The sequence below is a fragment of the Sinocyclocheilus anshuiensis genome, unplaced genomic scaffold (assembly GCF_001515605.1).
Source record: "Sinocyclocheilus anshuiensis isolate Anshui unplaced genomic scaffold, SAMN03320099.WGS_v1.1 scaffold495, whole genome shotgun sequence".
Classification (NCBI taxonomy): Eukaryota; Metazoa; Chordata; class Actinopteri; order Cypriniformes; family Cyprinidae; genus Sinocyclocheilus; species Sinocyclocheilus anshuiensis.
In genome coordinates, this window is record NW_015552586.1 from 219832 (window position 1) to 241526 (window position 21695).

The 21695-nt window shown below is 36.1% G+C and overlaps 1 long non-coding RNA gene and 1 pseudogene across 1 annotated transcript; both read right to left on the reverse strand.

Annotated features, from left to right (window-relative positions):
• Nucleotides 1-1297: 1297 nt before the first annotated feature.
• LOC107665452 (uncharacterized) lies at nt 1298-12358 on the reverse strand. Its single transcript, XR_001631551.1, has 3 exons — nt 12274-12358; nt 2807-2916; nt 1298-1360 (listed from the first exon to the last, which is right to left on the reverse strand). It is a non-coding gene; the product is annotated as an uncharacterized LOC107665452 (long non-coding RNA).
• A 1230-nt stretch (nt 12359-13588) lies between these two features.
• LOC107665450 (zinc finger protein GLIS3-like) overlaps nt 13589-21695 on the reverse strand; it is a 33944-nt pseudogene continuing 25837 nt past the window's right edge.

Consider the following 21695-nt stretch of genomic DNA (forward strand, 5'->3'; position numbering starts at 1 on the left):
CGTTTAAACAGCTCTAAACTAATATGTGGCTGGATTTTGATGTGAGAGACAACAGGAGATGCACTTTTTCACTGGAGGAAGAGTTATTATGGATTATGGACTCTATGTATTTGAGTTAAAAACGTCTTAAGAGCATCCATTGCTGAGACACTGATGCAATGCTAGGATGAGCACATTTCCATATTTTCATATTCTCGTTTTTGGGTGATCTATTCCTTTAAGCTAAACATTTGGCAAAATTAAAGTTCCCCTATTATGGATTATGAAAGGTTCATATTTTGGTTTTGGGAGTCCTAGCAACCGGTTGACATGCATGCAAGGTTAAAAAACACTTTGATTGTCTTATAATATGCATTTATTTTTACTTTACTTGCTCAACGACTCCCAAACGATTCGCTCAACGATTCATTTTTTCCAAACCCCTCCTTTGCGTGACGCTAATCTGCGCTGATTGGCCCGATTTTTTTATTTCAAATTTTTATCAAGTTTTCCCGGGTCTGCGCGTGCAACAAGTGGGCGGGACATATGCTAATGTTTCATGTTGACGTCAACATAAAACGGCTTGGGATTCGACTCGTTTAAATGATTCAGAGTCGACTCTTTCTTTTGAGAGACAGTAACTTTATACACGGTGCACGTTCAGATTTAAAACTGTGCAGGATGTTTTCATTCACTTAGAGCTGTGTTACACACTGCATGAAAGCTCATTTTCAAACATCCATAATAGGGGCACTTTAAGTTCGTCTGGTTTGAAATAAAACTCATCATGTGAACATGATGTCGACTAAAGGTCGCTGAGCAAAAATGAAAAGTGTTTGAGAACACACAGATACAGACACTTGCTTCTGTGTGACAAAATGTGGCTTAAGCGTCCAAATGTGTTTAAAAAATCCGGTTTCTCCCACTGATTAGAAGTCAATGAGGAAATTCTTCCATAAAACTCCCTCAATGACATACACAACCCAAAGTGAGTTGATGAGATCCACTCTGGTGAAGCAAGCGTTCACCCTTCAGTAAAGACGCATGAGATCCGGCTCGGGCTTCAGATGTGAAGGTAATTATCCTCCGGCACCGAAGGCCCCTGCTCTCCCAGAAACTCTTCCGGTCCGGTTTGGCAGTCGAACACTGCTGTCACAAACACACAGAACCATAAGCATGCGAGTTTCTGCAATGCAATCATGCTGATTTATAGTTTTTGTGTTTTTACCGGCGATGCCTGACAGAGTTGTGTGCAGCAGGTCTGAGGAGCCCAGATTGTCCTCAAACATGGGCATCTGCATCATGGAACAGGGAGGAATGTGTTTGGCAGCCTGCGGTGAGTCACCGTATGAGAACACGGTCTGGACATCGGCAGAGAAACCTGACGGGTGTTAATGCAAAAAAACATCACGCCATTTGATTATTCAAAACACCAAACGACATTACAATCTAACTGCTGTAGTCCAACTACTGCGTCCTTCATTTAAGAGTCCAGGCTTGAACGATGTCTCCTCAGGGCGACATTTGAGCTTGGGAGAACTTTCTTCAATCTGTATGATGAGATTAGACGTGGATCTATTTTTGCCTGCCATCTGTCGCTCTAAGAGTGGAAGGACCAGTTTGTGAATCATTCAGCGCTGATCGGTTTGTTCTCAGCTTACAGTCACATCTTAAATATGCATTTTGCATCTGCTTACTGCACATATGGAAGATATGTAAATGTGCTTATATATAGTGTTGGATGCCACACAGATGTGCTGCCTATTAGTGTTGCTAGGGTGGTGTTGTCTGGTTGCTAGGACGGCTGTTCGATTTTTTGCTGTACAATTAATTGAAATAGAAACCGAAATCGCAGTACTTGTCACTTGTTGGCACTTGTCAACAAGCTTTAAGAATTTCCTGCAATTTTAGTCAGCATAAAAGTTTGAAAATTAAGCCATCCGTAAGCATTAATATTGGTATTTTACATTTTGAATCTAAAAGTAAATTGGTCAGGAAAATTTCTCTTTGTTTCTTTTTTCTGTAATATTTTATTATCTTCTAATCTTTATTATCTATAATTATTATCTTCATTATATATATATATATATATATATATATTAAAATAACATTTAAAATTGCGCTTTTTATCCAATTTTTTTGTATCTGCAGGTGGTTGTAAACAGGTTGCTTTTTAAGTTTGTAAAAAGTTAACTTAATGCACATAAAATTCAACAAAAGTTTGATGGTTTAACATTTGAAAATAAAGCAATTAAGACATCCATAAAATTTTTTCATTGTAATATTGTAGTGGTACAGTAATAATATTTGCTATTTAGTTTTAAAATATTTTTTGTATTTTTATTTAATAGTTACAATGCTACTATTACTGCTAAACAAATCATTATTTATTAATATTATTTTATTGCCAAATTGATATAGCATCACAAAATTTCGGCCAGTTTTTTTATTTAATTTAATTTATTTATTTTTAATCTGCTCATTTTTATTTAAATCACATTTTAATTTGCAGTTTTATCAGAAGAAAAAAAATGCAATTTATTTATTTTGTCTTACCAAATCATACAGCTCTAGTGTTCTGGTATGCTGCTGTAGTTTTTTGCAAACCGGGTTGCTTTACAAAGTTTGCGTAAAAACTTGCAAATATCTCTGTCTCTTGACATTATCAGTATTTCAAAAACATTGTAATACTTGAGTATAATTAAATGTGAAAACTTAATTTGAGAAACATTTTCATACAGTAACCAACCATACCTTAATTTCCAATATATAGTATTTTTTAGATGAAATAGATTAGATAAGGATATAAAAGAAAGCAGGGCCATACTGTCAGGGTGGGATGTCCTGGGATGGCTGGAGTATCTGGGGAGTTTGGGAGTGTTTTGGTGAGATGACAAGGGTACTGAAGACATCTGATGCGACACAGGAACCCTGAACCTGAGAGATCAGATGCTTTTACAGTAATAAACCATTTATTTGTATTAAACATAGGCAGCATAGGCATGGTGCATTTTAAAGAAGTACAGTAGTTCAGTCAAAAATGGAAATTGTCATAATTTTACTCATATAATCAAAATGCTTATCTAATAGTATGCTAACCCTACAGTTATGTAGGCTTTGTTATTGTTTTTTGGTTCTTGACAGCAGTCCACTTTCACTGAAAGGAAGTCAAATTAAGTCACCTTTTTTTCTACAGTGCTTTATACAGTACAGACTGATTCAAAGCAGCTTCACAGCAATGTGTTAATAATGCAAACCTTATTAAATTTGAGACAAATTAAAAAATTTGCCGTAAAGCAGCTCTACGGAAGACAATAGTGTCAATATTCAGATCAATTTGATTAAGTGTTGTTTCAGTTCGGTTCAAAAACAGTGTCAATGTTGCAACATTCATCAATTAATTCACTTGACAAGGAACCCAGATTTGATCAGGTGACAGAAATGGAAAAAACCATGTGAGAAACCAGGCTTAGTTGTTGAACTGGCCTAAATGAACGAACGCTGTGTGATTTATGATTCTAGACTGCATCTCAAGTCAGATTTGTGGACTGATACTATTTTTGCATCCAGCTCTGAAATAACAGCATGAACGTTTCATTTGAACAAGTATGGGTTGACAACGAGCAATTCTGCATGAATTGTACCTTTAAAGGTCATGAAATGCATTTAATAAATTGTATTTTATAATGTTTCTTGAGGTGCACATAATCTCAGTATGTTTTTTTTTTCCATCAAAAACATTCATAGCTTAGATATGAATGGTCATTTTCTACCCTGAATTAGCCTCTGAGTTGAAGGCTCTGTTGGACGGGGTGTGCCTGCTGTCAGACTTCAAATGAAATGCTGTGATTGGATAACATCTTAGCGTATAAAATGACCATTACATGTGGAACTCTCTGAAAACTTTTACTGCCAAGATGAACCAGTGATTCATTTGGAGCTCAAGTTGAGTCTGTGCAGTAGTGGTTCATTTGGATCCTGAGTCTGTGCAGTAATGATTCATTTGGAGCTGAAGTCTGCGCAGTAGTGATTTATTTGGAGCTCAAGATGAGTCTGTGCGGTAATGATTTGTTTGGAGCCTGAATCTATGCAGTAGTGATTCGTTTGGAGCCCGAGTCTGTGAAGTAGTGGTTCATTTGGAGCTCAAGTCTGCGCAGTACTGATTCATTTAGAGCTCAAGATGAGTCTGTGCGGTAATGATTTGTTTGGAGCCTGAATCTATGCAGTAGTGATTCGTTTGGAGCTCAAGTCTGCACAGTAGTGATTCATTTGGAGCTCAAGTTGAGTCTGTGTAGTAGTGTTCATTTGGAGCTCAAGTCTGCGCAGTACTGATTAATTTGGAGCTGAAGTCTGCGCAGTACTGATTCATTTGGAACTCAAGTTGAGTCTGTGCAGTAGTGGTTCATTTGGAGCTCAAGTCTGCGCAGTAGAGATTCATTTGGAGCTCATGTCTGCACAGTAGTGATTCATTTGTAGCTCAAGTCTGCGCAATAATGATTCATTTGGAGCTGAAGTCTGTGCAGTAGTGATTCATTTGGAGCTGAAGTCTGTGCAGTACTGATTCATTTGGAGCTGAAGTCTGCGCAGTAGTGATTCATTTGGAGCTGAAGTTGTGTTAATGATTCGTTTGGAGCCAGAGTCTACGCAGTAGTGATTCATTGTGAGCGCAGTAGTGATTTGTTTGGAGCCCAAGTCTGCAGATTAGTGATTCATTTGCAGTCCAAGTCTGTACAGTAGTGATTTATTTGGAGCCCGAGTCTGTGTGTTAATGATTCGTTTGGAGCCAGAGTCTACGCAGTAGTGATTCATTGTGAGCGCAGTAGTGATTTGTTTGGAGCCCAAGTCTGCAGATTAGTGATTCATTTGCAGTCCAAGTCTGTACAGTAGTGATTTATTTGGAGCCCGAGTCTGTGTGTTAATGATTCGTTTGGAGCCAGAGTCTACGCAGTAGTGATTCATTGTGAGCGCAGTAGTGATTTGTTTGGAGCCCAAGTCTGCAGATTAGTGATTCATTTGCAGTCCAAGTCTGTACAGTAGTGATTTATTTGGAGCCCGAGTCTGTGCGTTAATGATTCGTTTGGAGCCAGAGTCTACGCAGTAGTGATTCATTGTGAGCGCAGTAGTGATTTGTTTGGAGCCCAAGTCTGCAGATTAGTGATTCATTTGCAGTCCAAGTCTGTACAGTAGTGATTTATTTGGAGCCCGAGTCTGTGCGTTAATGATTCGTTTGGAGCCAGAGTCTACGCAGTAGTGATTCATTGTGAGCGCAGTAGTGATTTGTTTGGAGCCCAAGTCTGCAAATTAGTGATTCATTTGCAGTCCAAGTCTGTACAGCAGTGATTCATTTGGAGCTTAAAGGGTTAGTTCACCCAAAAATTAAAATTCTGTCATTAATTACTCAACGTAAGACCTTTGTTCGTACCGTCTTCCACGATTTTGGAGAGTACCCCAGAATGTAATCAACATTATTTATGTTCAGTAGACAGCGCGCGCATGCTGAACGTAAACAATGCTGATTACGTTCGGTGGATACTCTCCAAAATGGTGGAAGACGGAAGACGGTAGAGAAGAAATGCAGAATAAATTATGTTATTATTGTTTTCTTTGCACACAAAAAGTATTCTGTATTCTCTGTAAAATTACATTTGAACCCCTGATGTCACATGGACTATTTTACTGATGTCCTTGCTACGTTTCTGTACCAGGATTTGGATCTGAAGTCTGCGCAGTACTGATTCATTTTGAGCTGAAGTCTGAGCAGTACTGATTCATTTGGAACTGAAGTCTGCGCAGTACTGATTCATTTGGAGCTGAATTCTGAGCAGTACTGATTCATTTGGATCTGAAGTCTGCGCAGTACTGATTCATTTTGAGCTGAAGTCTGAGCAGTACTGATTCATTTGGAACTGAAGTCTGCGCAGTACTGATTCATTTGGAGCTGAATTCTGAGCAGTACTGATTCATTTGGATCTGAAGTCTGCGCAGTACTGATTCATTTTGAGCTGAAGTCTGAGCAGTACTGATTCATTTGGAACTGAAGTCTGCGCAGTACTGATTCATTTGGAGCTGAATTCTGAGCAGTACTGATTCATTTGGATCTGAAGTCTGCGCAGTACTGATTCATTTTGAGCTGAAGTCTGAGCAGTACTGATTCATTTGGAACTGAAGTCTGCGCAGTACTGATTCATTTGGAGCTGAATTCTGAGCAGTACTGATTCATTTGGATCTGAAGTCTGCGCAGTACTGATTCATTTGGAGCTGAATTCTGAGCAGTACTGATTCATTTGGATCTGAAGTCTGCGCAGTACTGATTCATTTGGAGCTGAAGTCTGAGCAGTACTGATTCATTTGGAACTGAATTCTGAGCAGTACTGATTCATTTGGATCTGAAGTCTGCGCAGTACTGATTCATTTGGAGCTGAAGTCTGAGCAGTACTGATTCATTTGGAACTGAATTCTGAGCAGTACTGATTCATTTGGATCTGAAGTCTGCGCAGTACTGATTCATTTGGAGCTGAAGTCTGCGCAGTACTGATTCATTTGGAGCTGAAGTCTGCGCAGTACTGATTCATTTGGAGCTGAAGTCTGCGCAGTACTGATTCATTTGGAGCTGAAGTCTGCGCAGTACTGATTCATTTGGAGCTGAAGTCTGCGCAGTACTGATTCATTTGGAGCTGAAGTCTGCGCAGTACTGATTCATTTGGAACTCAAGTTGAGTCTGTGCAGTAGTGGTTCATTTGGATCCTGAGTCTGTGTGTTAATGATTCGTTTGGAGCCAGAGTCTACGCAGTAGTGATTCATTGTGAGCGCAGTAGTGATTTGTTTGGAGCCCAAGTCTGCAAATTAGTGATTCATTTGCAGTCCAAGTCTGTACAGTAGTGATTTATTTGGAGCCCGAGTCTGTGCGTTAATGATTCGTTTGGAGCCAGAGTCTACGCAGTAGTGATTCATTGTGAGCGCAGTAGTGATTTGTTTGGAGCCCAAGTCTGCAAATTAGTGATTCATTTGCAGTCCAAGTCTGTACAGCAGTGATTCATTTGGAGCTTAAAGGGTTAGTTCACCCAAAAATTAAAATTCTGTCATTAATTACTCAACGTAAGACCTTTGTTCGTACCGTCTTCCACGATTTTGGAGAGTACCCCAGAATGTAATCAACATTATTTATGTTCAGTAGACAGCGCGCGCATGCTGAACGTAAACAATGCTGATTACGTTCGGTGGATACTCTCCAAAATGGTGGAAGACGGTAACTCGGGGAGAAGAAATGCAGAATAAATTATGTTATTATTGTTTTCTTTGCACACAAAAAGTATTCTCACTGCTTTGTAAAATTACATTTGAACCCCTGATGTCACATGGACTATTTTACTGATGTCCTTGCTACGTTTCTGTACCTGGGAACATTGCAGTTGTGTTGCTGTCTATGGAGGGTAAAGGTCTTAATTTGTGTTCCGAAGATGAACGAAGGTCTTACAGGTTTGGAATGACATGCGGGTGAGTAATTAATGACCGAATTTTTATTTTTGGGTGAACTAACCCTTTAAACACTTTTTTATTTGTATTTTTTTGCCACACTGGATTAAAGCAAGAACATTTTGCCTGAATCATACCCTTTAAGCATATTAATTCACAATTTCCAAATGTTTGATTTAGTTTCCACAGTTTCTAACAGGCGTCCGAAGCAGCATTGTGTTTATTCCTGGATGTAAAAAGTGCATCAGAACAGTCCAAAATATAAACCTCTTCCCAAACGCTCTTGCCACAGCAGATGTGTAAAACACACAAAAGCGCAGCGGAGCCTTTGACCAGAGAAAAGCCTGCTTTATTTGAATCAGATTATAAAGCCATGACAACCAGGAACGCATTTGTCGACAACCAGATGCTTTTGAATCGGTCATAGCAATTCACTCCGCCAAGAGAAACTCCGAATGAATGTCAATTAGACAGTGATTCAGTTTGTGGCAACTTACTCAATTGAGGTTCGACCAAAAACATAGCGATAGGAAAAAAACATACGGCATTCAGCGGCCCGGCGCGGATTATTAGACTCGATTCATCAAGATTGAAAGGAGCGTCACAGACACTGGCACATAGAAGTGATGCCAGCTTGATGCCAGCTTGCTGAAGCCCTTAATATTTTCAGTAAAGCCCCGAATGTTTTTACTATGCCCTGTACGAATCATCACTGAGTTTTCATGCGCATTAAAATCATTTCTATTAGTACTGCAGATTTGCTCTCGACAAGACCCGCCCACTGAGGCTCGTACTTCTGATTGACATGTAAACTGGCCAACCAGCGATAAAAATTTACAGCAGCTGCTTCAGGTGTCTGTATAACTTATCGCTGTAATACTGATTTGGTTATTTTTGAAATTAGATTATTTGTTACTAAGCATTGTCACTCTGAAGCAACAAATATAGATATTTAATCATATAATTATATGCTCTAGGACACGGGGACGAGCGATTATATGAATGGTTTGGTTAGCATGGTCTCTTAGTGTCAGGTCAACAATTCAACGAACAAGAAATAAACAGTAAGTGATTTAAATTGCAGAGACAATATTGTCTTTTTTGCTCTATTTCACTAAAGAAAATGGTTCCAAACAATCCAAAATCATGTTGAGCGTCTCCGCAGCAACAGCACAGCGGTGTTTCCTTACTGAATGAATTTGTGTTTTTGAACAAATCGGGTGATTCAATGACTCACTGATCCATTCATGAATTCCTGAATGAATGAATCAGTCGTTTTGAAAGAATTTATTGAATAAATGACTCAGTGACTCACTTAGGACAGTGGCTTGCCGCCACCTACTGGTAATTTTAGTTTCACATTTAAAAGTATCATTCTATTTTTTTTATATATTTATTTAAAACATTAATCTCATAACATTATGTATGCAATTTGTAAGTGCAGTGTAAATGCATGTACAAGTGCTATAAATAAATAAATTTAAAAAAGTGTATAGAACCCTGCATGTTCAATTAGGCTTACTTGGCTTGTATTTGACACATACATGGATGTCTCTGGGCTAAGAACCGCCCCTGCTTCCAGCACTCTGATCTTTGAGTGAATACAAATGTACCTTCATTTTCTCCATTCATAGATGCATGAACGGCCGCCTTTTCTCCTTTTTAATGTCTTTCAGACTTTGAGTGAACTAGCTCGCAATTTTGAGCCCAGCAGGGATGTTGCAGAGGAAAGAGGCTGCTGTGATTCTCACAATACAGTGAGAAAATGTAATGTAGTTATTGTTTCCTTCAAAATGAGCAGGTTATTACTCAATTACTTAATACTTAAATTAGTAAAATCCAGATCTGTAATACGTTTTTGTGAACATTTCGATGACATAGTATTATACTGAAAAACCTTGCTTGATGTTAAAGTCAAAATTGACATTATTTACTCTCTTAATTCATCAGTGCATGTTATTCTAAAGGAAAAACGTTTGTCTTCGTAATCTTTCAGCATTATTATTATTAACTTTATTATTAATTAAACCATAAAAAAGTGTTACTTATATATTTTTTAAATAAAATAAAATAAAATATGAAATAAAAAAGAAAAATATAAATAAAAATGGTAAACTTTTTTTTATTTCAACTAGTTTCCAAGGAAACATTTCTAAAATAACTAAAACTAAATACTATAAACACACAACAAAATGACTAAAACTTTAACTAAAATTATAGTGAAAACAGAATACAAAAATAATACTGATTTCATCAAAATATAATGTTTGATCGCATAAATAGGGAAAATTAATCTTAAAGTTGCGAACGGAAGTAGTGACAAATCTTTTCTTGTATATTTTCAAGTACATCTAAGTGTACTGGATTATTGAAAAAAAAAATGTAGGATGGACTTGGTTCTTTCTGTCAGTTGTTGATTGGATGTTGAGATGTAGGCGTGGCTTTCAAAAGAGCTTGAAAGGGCGGGGCTTAAGAGCAACTATTGGAGAAAACGTCTCAGGTTACGCATGTAACCATGGTTCCTCGAGGGAACGAGACGGTGCATCGGAGAACGCTTTGGGAACACCTTCAGCGTGACCGGCTCTGAATCACGTGTGTAATCAGTCCAATGGATAGGCGAGACCTCACGGGCGGGGTGACGTAGAGACCAGGAAGCTTAAAAGCACATGCGGTGAAACCGGCGTTAGCTTCTAGGAGTGAAGCAAGTGCTGGCAGAGATGACGTAAGTATGGCCCAGTGATGCAGCGTCTCGTTCCCTCGAGGAACCATGGTTACATGCGTAACCTGAGACGTGCCTCTTCAGGAACTCGAGCTGCGTCGGAGAACGCTTTTGGAACGAGTATGCCCACACCGCCAGACTTTCAAATCTCTGCCTAGTGTGGAAGCCTGCACAGCTAGGGTGAGAGAACAGAAGAGCCCGGGGTGGCTCGCATATCTAGACCATAGAACCTGACAAAGGTTAGGGGCGTGGACCATCCCGCAGCGTTGCAGATGTCCTGCATAGAGAAGAAGGCCTTGGAGGCCGCCACACTTCTCGTAGAGTGAGCCTTGACCCCTAGAGGCTGCGGTGAGGATCGACTCGATCCAAGCAGGGGACATAGGTGCCTGCATAGTGGTCGAATCCCACACCACGCCTAGATAAGTGGTCCTCTGTAATGGAGAAAGCACACTTTTCTTGCCGTTTAGTCTTAACCACAGCTCTTTCATGTGAGTGAGAACGACATCTTGATGCCGAACCGCTATCTGCTCTGATTGAGCTAGTATCAACCAATTGTCAATGAAATTCATGGATCTATGGAAGTAAGCATCTTTCAGATCTATAGTCACAAACCAGTCCTTGGACCTGATTTGAGACACAACTTCCTTAATCGTAAGCATTTTGAACTTCAGTCTCATGAGCAGTTCAACAATTGAAGATCTAGAATTGGATGCAATCCCCCATCCTTCTTCGGAATGATGAAGTAACGGCTGTAGAACCCGGACTCTCTGTCGAGAGGAGGGACCACCTCGATGGCCTCCTTCCCCCAGCTCTCTCATGTGGGCGAGAATGACATCTCGATGTCGAACCACCGTCCGCTCTGATTGAGCTAAAATCAACCAATCGTAGATATAGTTCAGTATGCGGATGCCCCGGAGTCACAGCGGAGCCAGAGCTGCATCCACACACGTCGTGAAAGTGCAGGGTGAGAGTGCAAGGCCGAAGGGAAGAGCCCGATATTGGTATGCTTTTCCCCCAAAAGCAAACCTCAGGAACTTCCTGTGAGTGGGAAGGATGGATACATGGAAGTATGCGTCTTTTAGATCGATCGTGACAAACCAGTCCTCGGAGTCCACAGCATGCTCCGCTCCCAGGCAGACAATGCACAAACTGTGTGTATCCGCACCCGTAATGAAACGCGGGCAGGGAGGAACACACAGTCTGAAACGCTGGCTGCCTTCGCCCCTACTCACACACGTCGTGAAAGTGCAGGGTGAGAGTGCAAGGCCGAAGGGAAGAGCCCGATATTGGTATGCTTTTCCCCCAAAAGCAAACCTCAGGAACTTCCTGTGAGTGGGAAGGATGGATACATGGAAGTATGCTTCTTTTAGATCGATCGTGACAAACCAGTCCTCGGAGTCCACAGCATGCTCCGCTCCCAGGCAGACAATGCACAAACTGTGTGTATCCCACCCGTAATGTAATGCGGGCAGGGAGGAACACACAGCCTGAAACGCTGCCTGCTCTCGCCCTTAAGGTGTTTGGTCTTGTCTTGTGCTTTTGACATGATTTCGTGACAAACAACACTAAATAAGACTCACAAACAGATATCAGAATGCCACACACACACAGAGCGCTTGCTGAATGACAGAAAGCTGACGCCGGTTTCACCGCACGTGGTTTTAAGCTTTCTGGTTGCTACGTCACCCCGCCCGTGACGTCTCGCCCATCCAATGGACTGATTACACACATGATTCAGAGTCGGTCACAATGAAGGCGTTCCCAAAGCGTTCTCCGACGCAGCTCGAGTTCCTGAAGAGGAACCAGCATACATCAGCAGAGGGAAGATCCAGTTCTGACATTCTGATTAAACATTACGAGCTCAAATCACTTTTCAAAAACTCAACTTGCATTGATGAATTGTTCCCAAGATCAATGCATTTAGAAAACTAATAGGGTGAATTAATTTCATGCCGACTTTGGAGCAGTAATATCATAGCTGAAATCCTCCTGAATAACATCAAGTTCTGCCTTATGTTATTTCCCACTCAATATTCTTTTTCACTTTCACAGAAGTTAAATGCTGTGACTCATGCATGTCAAAACTGATCATGTTTTTCTACCTGTTGTTTCCCTGTACGGGCGGCAGCTGCATGTGGCTCTGAAGGGTCTGTGGATTGGATGGGATCTGCAGGGCGTTTGTCTGGTTCAGGGTGAACACTTGCACATTGACAGAAGACAAAACAGAGAATCATCACTCTTGAGTCAAACAGTGGTAAGATTAGATGCCATTAGCCATCACTGCAATGAAAACTAACTAAATAACCAAAATATGCTGAAAGCTTCTTATGGCCTGTTTACATAGAATGCATCTTTGCATTACACTGCGCTGCTTTTCCAATGTTTTTCTATGTAAACATGCACTAGACAAACATTGCATCTTTTACAGCATCTAAAATCACTGTTAGTTAATAGAATTTAATAATAATAATAAAAACGCATGTCTAGACAAGATACAAGTGAATAGGGTAAAAAATGAACTAATAGATATAACCATACTTCCCCAATTTAAGGATTGCAAACATTTTTGTATCAGAAGAAATGTTGTTTAAATATGCAAATGAGGCAATATTTAATTAAATATGCATTAATTTGCATACATTTCCAGAATGTAAACTGAATATGGGATCAATCCAGATTCAAAAATCTTGTTTGATTTTGTTGACATATTAGAGTTTTTCCAAAGGGGATTTCTCTCTTTATCACTCCATAAATCAGAAAATTCTGTCAACAGACAGAAAACATACATTTTCACCATTTATTAGGAGTAAAATGTTTAATCAGTGTGAATGATGCATGAACAAACCCCTTAATAAAAGCCTCCAAAATATACACCGCAAAAACGATTCTCTTACTTAGTATTTCTGTCTTGTTTTCTAGTATAAATATCTAAACATTCTTGAATCAAGATGCATTTACTGTACAAGTCAAATGATTTAAGATATTAAGTTTTTTTTTTTTAAATTTGAAATATCTGCTAATGGGGCAAGAAAAATAATCTTAATTTAAAGTCTAAACAAGATGATTTTTCTTGCTCCATTGGCAGATATTTGTGCTTGTTTTAAGCAAAAACTAACAAAATTTTATTTAATAAAAAAAAAAGAAAGAAAACAAGATATAATATCTTAAGTCATTTCACTTGTACAGTAAATTAATCTTGATTCAAGAAGTTTTAGATATTTATACTAGAAAACAAGACAAAAATACTAAGTAAGAGAATTATTTTTTGCAGTGACGATAGGAATAAAACTGTAAAGTTTGGTTAATGTAAGAGAAAGAACTATTTAAAGACATGCATTGGAACTGAAATACTGACACAAATATATAAAGTCCAATAAAATAAATACTCAAAAGTGTATTTAGGATGTTTTCTTTCCACTAGTCTGAAAGAAGACACATGATATGCAAGAAAAATGTTTCAGCCCCTTACACTGTTATTCTAATTTATATAAGTGTTCATTAGTGTTTGGTACCAGTGTAGAGATCGTTAGTGGGCGACTGGCGCTTGGTCTCAATCAGGTCCAGTGGTGCGAGGCTTTGAACCGTCAAACACTCAGTGAGTCCGTCCTGACTGAGATCTGTGCTGCGTCTCAACTACATCACATCAAACACAGTCACAAATCAAAATCACACGCTTTCGCAACAAAACTTAAATGCATTATAAAAATAGTATGAATGCATTATTTATGCCTTGTAATGCACCTTATAATGCACTGTATTATCACATACACTCCCAGTCAAAAGTTTTTGAACAGTAAGATTTTTAATGTTTTTTAAAGAAGTCTCCTCTGCTCAGCAAGCCTGCATTTATTTGATCAGAAATACAGCAAAAGCAGTAATATTGTGAAATATTTTTACTATTTAAAATAACTGCTTTCTATTTGAATATATTTTAAAATGTAATTTATTTCTGTGATCAAAGCTGAATTTTCAGCATATTTTAAATATTAAAAGTATTTCACAATATTACTGCTTTTACTGTATTTTGGATCAAAGAAATGCAGCTTGGTGAGCAAAAAAAAAAATTATATAAAATTTATATATATATATATATATAATGCATTTTAACTTTGGTTACAATTATTTTTGAAATGATATAATGCATTAAAACATACATTATGAATACCTTTATAAAGCATTATACATAAATGCTTTAAGTGTTACCGATTTTATCAGTGAGAAATTGATTGGACTGTAAAAAGTGGCCATAAAGTACAGCGTAGAATTGATTATTTTTGAAGTTGTAAATAGATTATTAGAGTACATTTTACAAGAAAATACTATTTCAGTCTTTCTACCTAAAAATCTTACATTTAATTCTGTGTTACTTGCCCTTTCCATGTTTTTATTTTTATGAAATTGAAATGCAATTTTCTAAACAAATGTAATTGTTTCTAAACAAATCCTGTTTTTTTGTGCTCCAGGTAATATAAAATTTATATATATATATATATAATGCATTTTAACTTTGGTTACAATTATTTTTGAAATGATATAATGCATTAAAACATACATTATGAATACCTTTATAAAGCATTATACATAAATGCTTTAAGTGTTACCGATTTTATCAGTGAGAAATTGATTGGACTGTAAAAAGTGGCCATAAAGTACAGCGTAGAATTGATTATTTTTGAAGTTGTAAATAGATTATTAGAGTACATTTTACAAGAAAATACTATTTCAGTCTTTCTACCTAAAAATCTTACATTTAATTCTGTGTTACTTGCCCTTTCCATGTTTTTATTTTTATGAAATTGAAATGCAATTTTCTAAACAAATGTAATTGTTTCTAAACAAATCCTGTTTTTTTGTGCTCCAGGTAGGATATACAGTAGAACTGAAAGTAAATTCTATGCTAAAACTAAAAGTGTAAATATCAATTTTGCAGCTTAGATTATTTAAGAAACAAATCATGAGAATTATATATTTGAAATGACATCTAATTCACAATAAGACCAAAAAAGCAAAAGCTGTCCAATTTGATTTCATGTTGACTTAAGGACTGCATTTACTTTCCAAATGATATTAAAGCAAATAGATGACAACAAGTGGAGATAATGTCTCGGATAATTGGCTCCTAATCTTTTGCTTAATTGAGCTGAATGTACAGTAATTAATCATGAGCATATGGTTTAATATCGCAGCGTTTGGAGCTCTCGACCTGCGTGATTATATTTAGCGTGTCTAAGAATACAGTATATTCTGAGTAATTCATAATAATCACAGGTGATTTTTTCTCTCCCAGAAACGTCTACCTGAGGAATCTGTATCTATGGTGACGTGACCTTTATTTGGTTCCTCCGTGATAATGAACGGATCCAACACAAGCCTGCTAACAAGTTACAAGTTTAGAGGCTTCGTTTTCAACACCCCTCTTGACAAATGCTATGCATTTTGTCGCAAACTCTCTGTGTTCGTTCATTGTGAGACAATGCTTGTGTTGTACAATCATAGTTCACACAAAAACCTTCATGTCTTTCCAAACCTGAGACAAAAGCATCATTTTTAAAGTCTTTGTTTACATATAACGATTTGAAAACTCCAAGAAGGACAAAAAATACCATTAAAAAAAGAGAGCCTACTGCTTGAAAGAAGTCTCTTCTGCTCAGCAAGGCTGCATTTATTTGATCAAAAATACAGTAAAAATAGCCAAATATTATTACGATGTAAAACAGCTGTTTTCTATGTGAATATCTGTTAAACTGTAATGTATTTCTGTGATGCGCAGCTGTATTTTCAGCATCATTACTCCAGTCTTCAGTGTCACATGATCTTCAGAAATCAGTATAATATGCTGATTTGCTGCTCAAGAAACATTTCTGATTATTATCAACAGTTGCTGCACAATATTTTTGTGGAAACTGATGCATTTTATTTTTCAGGATTCACAGATGAATAGAAAGAGCAGCATTTATGTGAAATAGAAATCTTGGTAACACTTTCTATGAAGCCCATATTTATAACACATCATAAGGGTATTCTTAAGGCATTATAATGAATGCATAATGCATTATAAAAACCTTGATTATTTTGACGGTTCCCCAACAGACAAACTGACTATAAAGTAACTCTGCAAGTACGTCAACATTCTACCAAACCTAACCTTAACCTAAGCATACTAATACTCTAATGAGAGTTAGTTGACATGTAGTTGCAAAGTTGCTTATAGACTAGGGGGACCATCAAAATAAAATGTAACCTAACATATAAACATTGCATTTTTTTTTCAGTTGAAATGATCAACTAGCTCACATCAAAATTAATATTAGCCTCACAGTGAACACTCAAATAACACTCCAAACCTAACCACTTACAAGATGTAGTAAGATACTGTGCAGATCTTAAATAAACAATGTCAAGATATATAGTCCATTATCTGCTCAGCAAGGCTGCATTTATTTGATCAAAAATACAGTAAAAATAGCCAAATATTATTACGATGTAAAACAGCTGTTTTCTATGTGAATATCTGTTAAACTGTAATGTATTTCTGTGATGCGCAGCTGTATTTTCAGCATCATTACTCCAGTCTTCAGTGTCACATGATCTTCAGAAATCAGTATAATATGCTGATTTGCTGCTCAAGAAACATTTCTGATTATTATCAACAGTTGCTGCACAATATTTTTGTGGAAACTGATGCATTTTATTTTTCAGGATTCACAGATGAATAGAAAGAGCAGCATTTATGTGAAATAGAAATCTTGGTAACACTTTCTATGAAGCCCATATTTATAACACATCATAAGGGTATTCTTAAGGCATTATAATGAATGCATAATGCATTATAAAAACCTTTATAATATGTTATATCATCTTATGAATATTCATAAGAACAGTTTTAATGTTTTATAATATTTACTTATGGTTATAGCTTTTAAGAGTATGATGATTTATAACACACAGTGAACATGTTGCATCCACTTAAATTACAATGGATTATATTTCTCATAGTTATAATGTATTATAAATCTCATATCTTGCCATCTTTCTTATGCTACTTTACTTAAAGCCATCAAAGACCACTTATAAGTATAGTAATAATAATAATATTATTATTATATTTCTCATAGTTATAATGAATTATAAGTGTCATTTCTCGCCATCTTTCTTATGCTACTTTACTTAAAGCTATCAAAGACCACTTATAAGTATAGTAATAATAATAATAATATTTTTTTTTTCTCAAACAGCCATAAGATCAGATATCAGATCAGATGAATGTACAATATGACATATTTGCTTTAAACTATTTTTAATGTAATATCAGTTTGATTATTTTGACGGTTCCCCAACAGACAAACTGACTATAAAGTAACTCTGCAAGTACGTCAACATTCTACCAAACCTAACCTTAACCTAAGCATACTAATACTCTAATGAGAGTTAGTTGACATGTAGTTGCAAAGTTGCTTATAGACTAGGGGGACCATCAAAATAAAATGTTACCTAACATATAAACATTGCATATTTTTTTTCAGTTGAAATTATTAACTAGCTCACATCAAAATTAATATTAGCCTCAACACTCAAATAACACTCCACACCTAACCACTTAGTGCAGATCTTAAATAAACAAAGTCAAGATATATAATCCATTATAAATGTAAAAATAGATTTTATATGGTGTTCATTGTGTGTTATAAATAATCATAATCTTAAAACTAATAACCACAAATGCGTAAGCATTATAATGTATTATAATTGTTGTTATGATTATTTATAAGATTGTACGGACGTAAATGTACTTTCCCTTCAGCCTGAGGCTTATTCATTTCACTTTTGCTGTGAAAAGGCTTTTATATTTGCCAAAAATATAACTTTTTTATTTTAAAAACAAACAAGCAAGCCCTGTCCAGATTTAAAAAGTAGCGCAAAAGTAACGTAACGCATTACTTTCCATAAAAAGTAACTAAGTGACGTAATTAGTTACTTTTTTATGGAGTAACGCAACATTGTAATGCATTACTTTTAAAAGTAACTTTCCCCAGCACTGGTTGCGTGGGAGTGATAAAGTGTGTAAAATGAGGTTTTTGGGCTCCACTCACTGTGTCGACGTGTGTTCGCTGGTGTTTGGCTCGATCGCTGGAGTTGCTGAAGGCTTTCTGACAGCTGGGATGCTGACATACATAGGGTTTCTCGCCTGTGTGGCTCCTCAGATGGATTTTTAAGTTCTCCAGACGGGAAAACGCCTTCTGACAGCCCTCAAACTGAAGTTAGAATAAAGATATGATACAATAAAAACGTTAGATGTGTCACATTGAACAGCTGAAACTTCTCTCTGTTTAGTTTACACTGCAAAAAATGATTCTCTTACTTAGTATTTTTGTCTAGTTTACTAGTATAAATATCTTGAATCAAGATGCATTTACTGTACAAGTAAAATTATTTAAGATACTGTCTTGTTTTAAACAACAAAACAACAAAAAATATTAACCTTGACAAAAAGTAGTCTTTGAGAATGCCTTAGTATACATTTAAATCCACAACCTAATACAAGTAAATAATTATGTATAAAAACAATTAGGGAATTCACAAGCCTCTCTATAGAGTCCTATACAGGAATCTAGTGGTTACACCATGAAATTACAGGTTTTTCTTTTTTTGCTCTCACCAGGAGGTGCTATTCTGCCTTCAAAAATTTGATTTTACTGGCCTAGTCTCTATTTTAATCTGAAATACTGCAGTAATTGAAAAATAATTTTAAAAAATTAGAAGAAAAAAAAATTTTCAGTGGGAAAAATGTATCATAATTATTGCATAAATATTAAAAAAAAATTAGAAGAAAAAAAAATTTTCAGTGGGAAAAATGTATCATAATTATTGCATAAATATGAATTAGTATCATGAAATTCTCTCAAAATACAAAAGAAAAAATATTATTGAACAAAAATATATTAGATTGATTTTAATGAAGAAAAAAAAAGTTACATTTCAGGTGTCCGGTCACTTTTGACCGCGAAGACCATGAGTGTGACTCCCAAATGAGGAGTTATACTAGAAAACAAGACAAAAATACTAAGAGGATCATATTTTGCAGTGTAGTTTATTTGTTTACAGGGGCAACGCACATTAATAAACATGGCTGTAAACGTGCCAGAATTACCCAAAGAGGCTATTTTTCATCTGAAGACCCTTGACAGAATGTTAAAAAGTCACCCTAAAAACAAAACAGAGCATCTTAGACACATATGACAACCAACAAAGAAGAAGAGATAAAAAAGTAGAATGATTGATACATGATTGCACATAAAAAATCAAGCTAAAACACAATAACGAGTAATCTAAACAAAATAAGATACAAGGAAATAGGCTAAAGCTTGCCGCAAAGCACCGGCAAAAGTAATCACCATGAATGTGTCAGGTGGAAATAGTAAGAAGATATATTAATTATTTACTAATAAACTAGTGTTTTCTGAGTCTGTGTCGCAAAGATGAAGACGACGATCCTGACTCGCCATCTCCTCATTAGAGAGAAGTGCATCTTTACGGATTATGATCATAATGAAAGAGTTTTTGTTTTTGATTTGTTTTATTTCGTTAAGTAGTAATTTAAAGCTTATCTATAGATATATTTATCATGTCTGTGAGGCATGTATTCGCTGAGTTTCGGTTCATTTTTGTGAAGCGCTCCTGTTGAAGACCGAGACGGCAGAAAGTGCATCATGTTTTTTTCTTTATTTTATAAAAGCACAACGTTTTGTTGATATTTTGAGTGCACACAAATAAAAGTAGACCCTTTACAGTTACGAATGATGTATTACTCTTATCTTTATGAGCAAAAATGACAGTGTATCCACTGAAAAAAAAAAGCGAGTGATCGCGCTGGCGCCTTCATGTTCTGCAAAGCGCGCTTTAGCTTGCACTCTCCGCGCAAACTATTGGATACAGCGCACATTTATCTATGTTTAGCGTTTAAACATTGTTATATGCTTGAACTGTTTTATACCTATAGATTTTATTTTAGGCAAGTTGTGATGATTTGAGAAGGCTAAATTGATCAAACATAGGCTCACTGTCTGCCGCTGGCCGCTTGGTCGTTACTTAAAAAAAAAAAAATTGTAACGAACAAAAAATGCTCCAAACGTTTTTCTAAATTATCTTAATAAGAAACGAAACAAAATATAATCACTTTGCCATTACATACAAAACTGAACTATTTTAATAGCTGAAACAGTAGTATAAGCTGTTTTGGGAGAAGGGGGAAAAAAGACGGGTAATTATGGTAATTCTGATAAGCTGTCGGACAAGGGCCTATATTTGAGGCCCGTGCAGGGCCCTAATACAGTCCTCTCGACTACATGACACAGATTGACCAGGAGGGGTCAGTGTTTTGCTTCTCAAATGACCAGTTTATGTCTCATTCAATGCCATCACAAGCTGGTGTGCACCGATTGTAAATGAACAGATCTGATGCGTAACTCTGGAGACTTTGCTGAAATTTCACTCGTGTGCCATTTCACGGTCCCTCTGCTTATTTTGTGCCGTCTTCAATAGATTAAACCAACACTATTGTCTGTGCAATTATTATTATGCATGATTAAATAAGCTAATTAAAATGAAAAAAATGTAGGAACAATAGTAGGCGACATGTTTTCATCCGTTCTCCTGGATGATGAACTCTGGAGCTCAGCGTGAACTCAGCGAACTAGGCTTCATACATTCACACTTAGGAATAGTTTTCAGGAATGTGTCTAAAGGTGTATAACAGTTCATTCTTGATGATGTTCTCATTTTAGTTATATTTATATTTATATATATTAGATTATATCAGGCAACCATAAGCTGTTAACCAAAATTGCCTATATAATGTCAATATATGTCTATTTATATAATCAAATAATCATATATCATAAAACAAAAAAATTTAATTAATAATTATAATAATAATATACAATTTTAGTACGCAATAAATATATTTTTCATTATTCATTTAATTTTCATTATGCATAACTATTATTTTATATATAATATAAAATATTTATAATATTATTTATATATAAATGTTTTAATTTGTGTGTGTATGTATATTTGTGCAATTTTTTTGTTTGACTTAGAAATGTTATGTAAAAATGTATGTGTGTAGCAATATAGTAATAATAATTTATATACACACACATTCAACATCATATTTCTGAGTCAAATAAAAAGTATACACTAATATACATACACGTACATTATATGATATTTGAATATGATATGTTAAATAGTATTTATATATAATACTACTACATAGTTTATATATTATGTATAAAATAATAAAGTTTTACCCCAAAATTTTTTTTTTGCATGTGTGTGTTATGTATTATTAAAAAATATTATTTAAGTATTTATTGCATAGATTGTAACATCAAAGGCTTGACTGTTCACATTCATTAAATGACATCACAGGGATTTTGCAGTGGCCTCATCTTGGAAGAATGTGACATTCCTGATCTTTGTCCTTTCTAATGTCCTGACAGGAATGCCAGAGATCACGGTC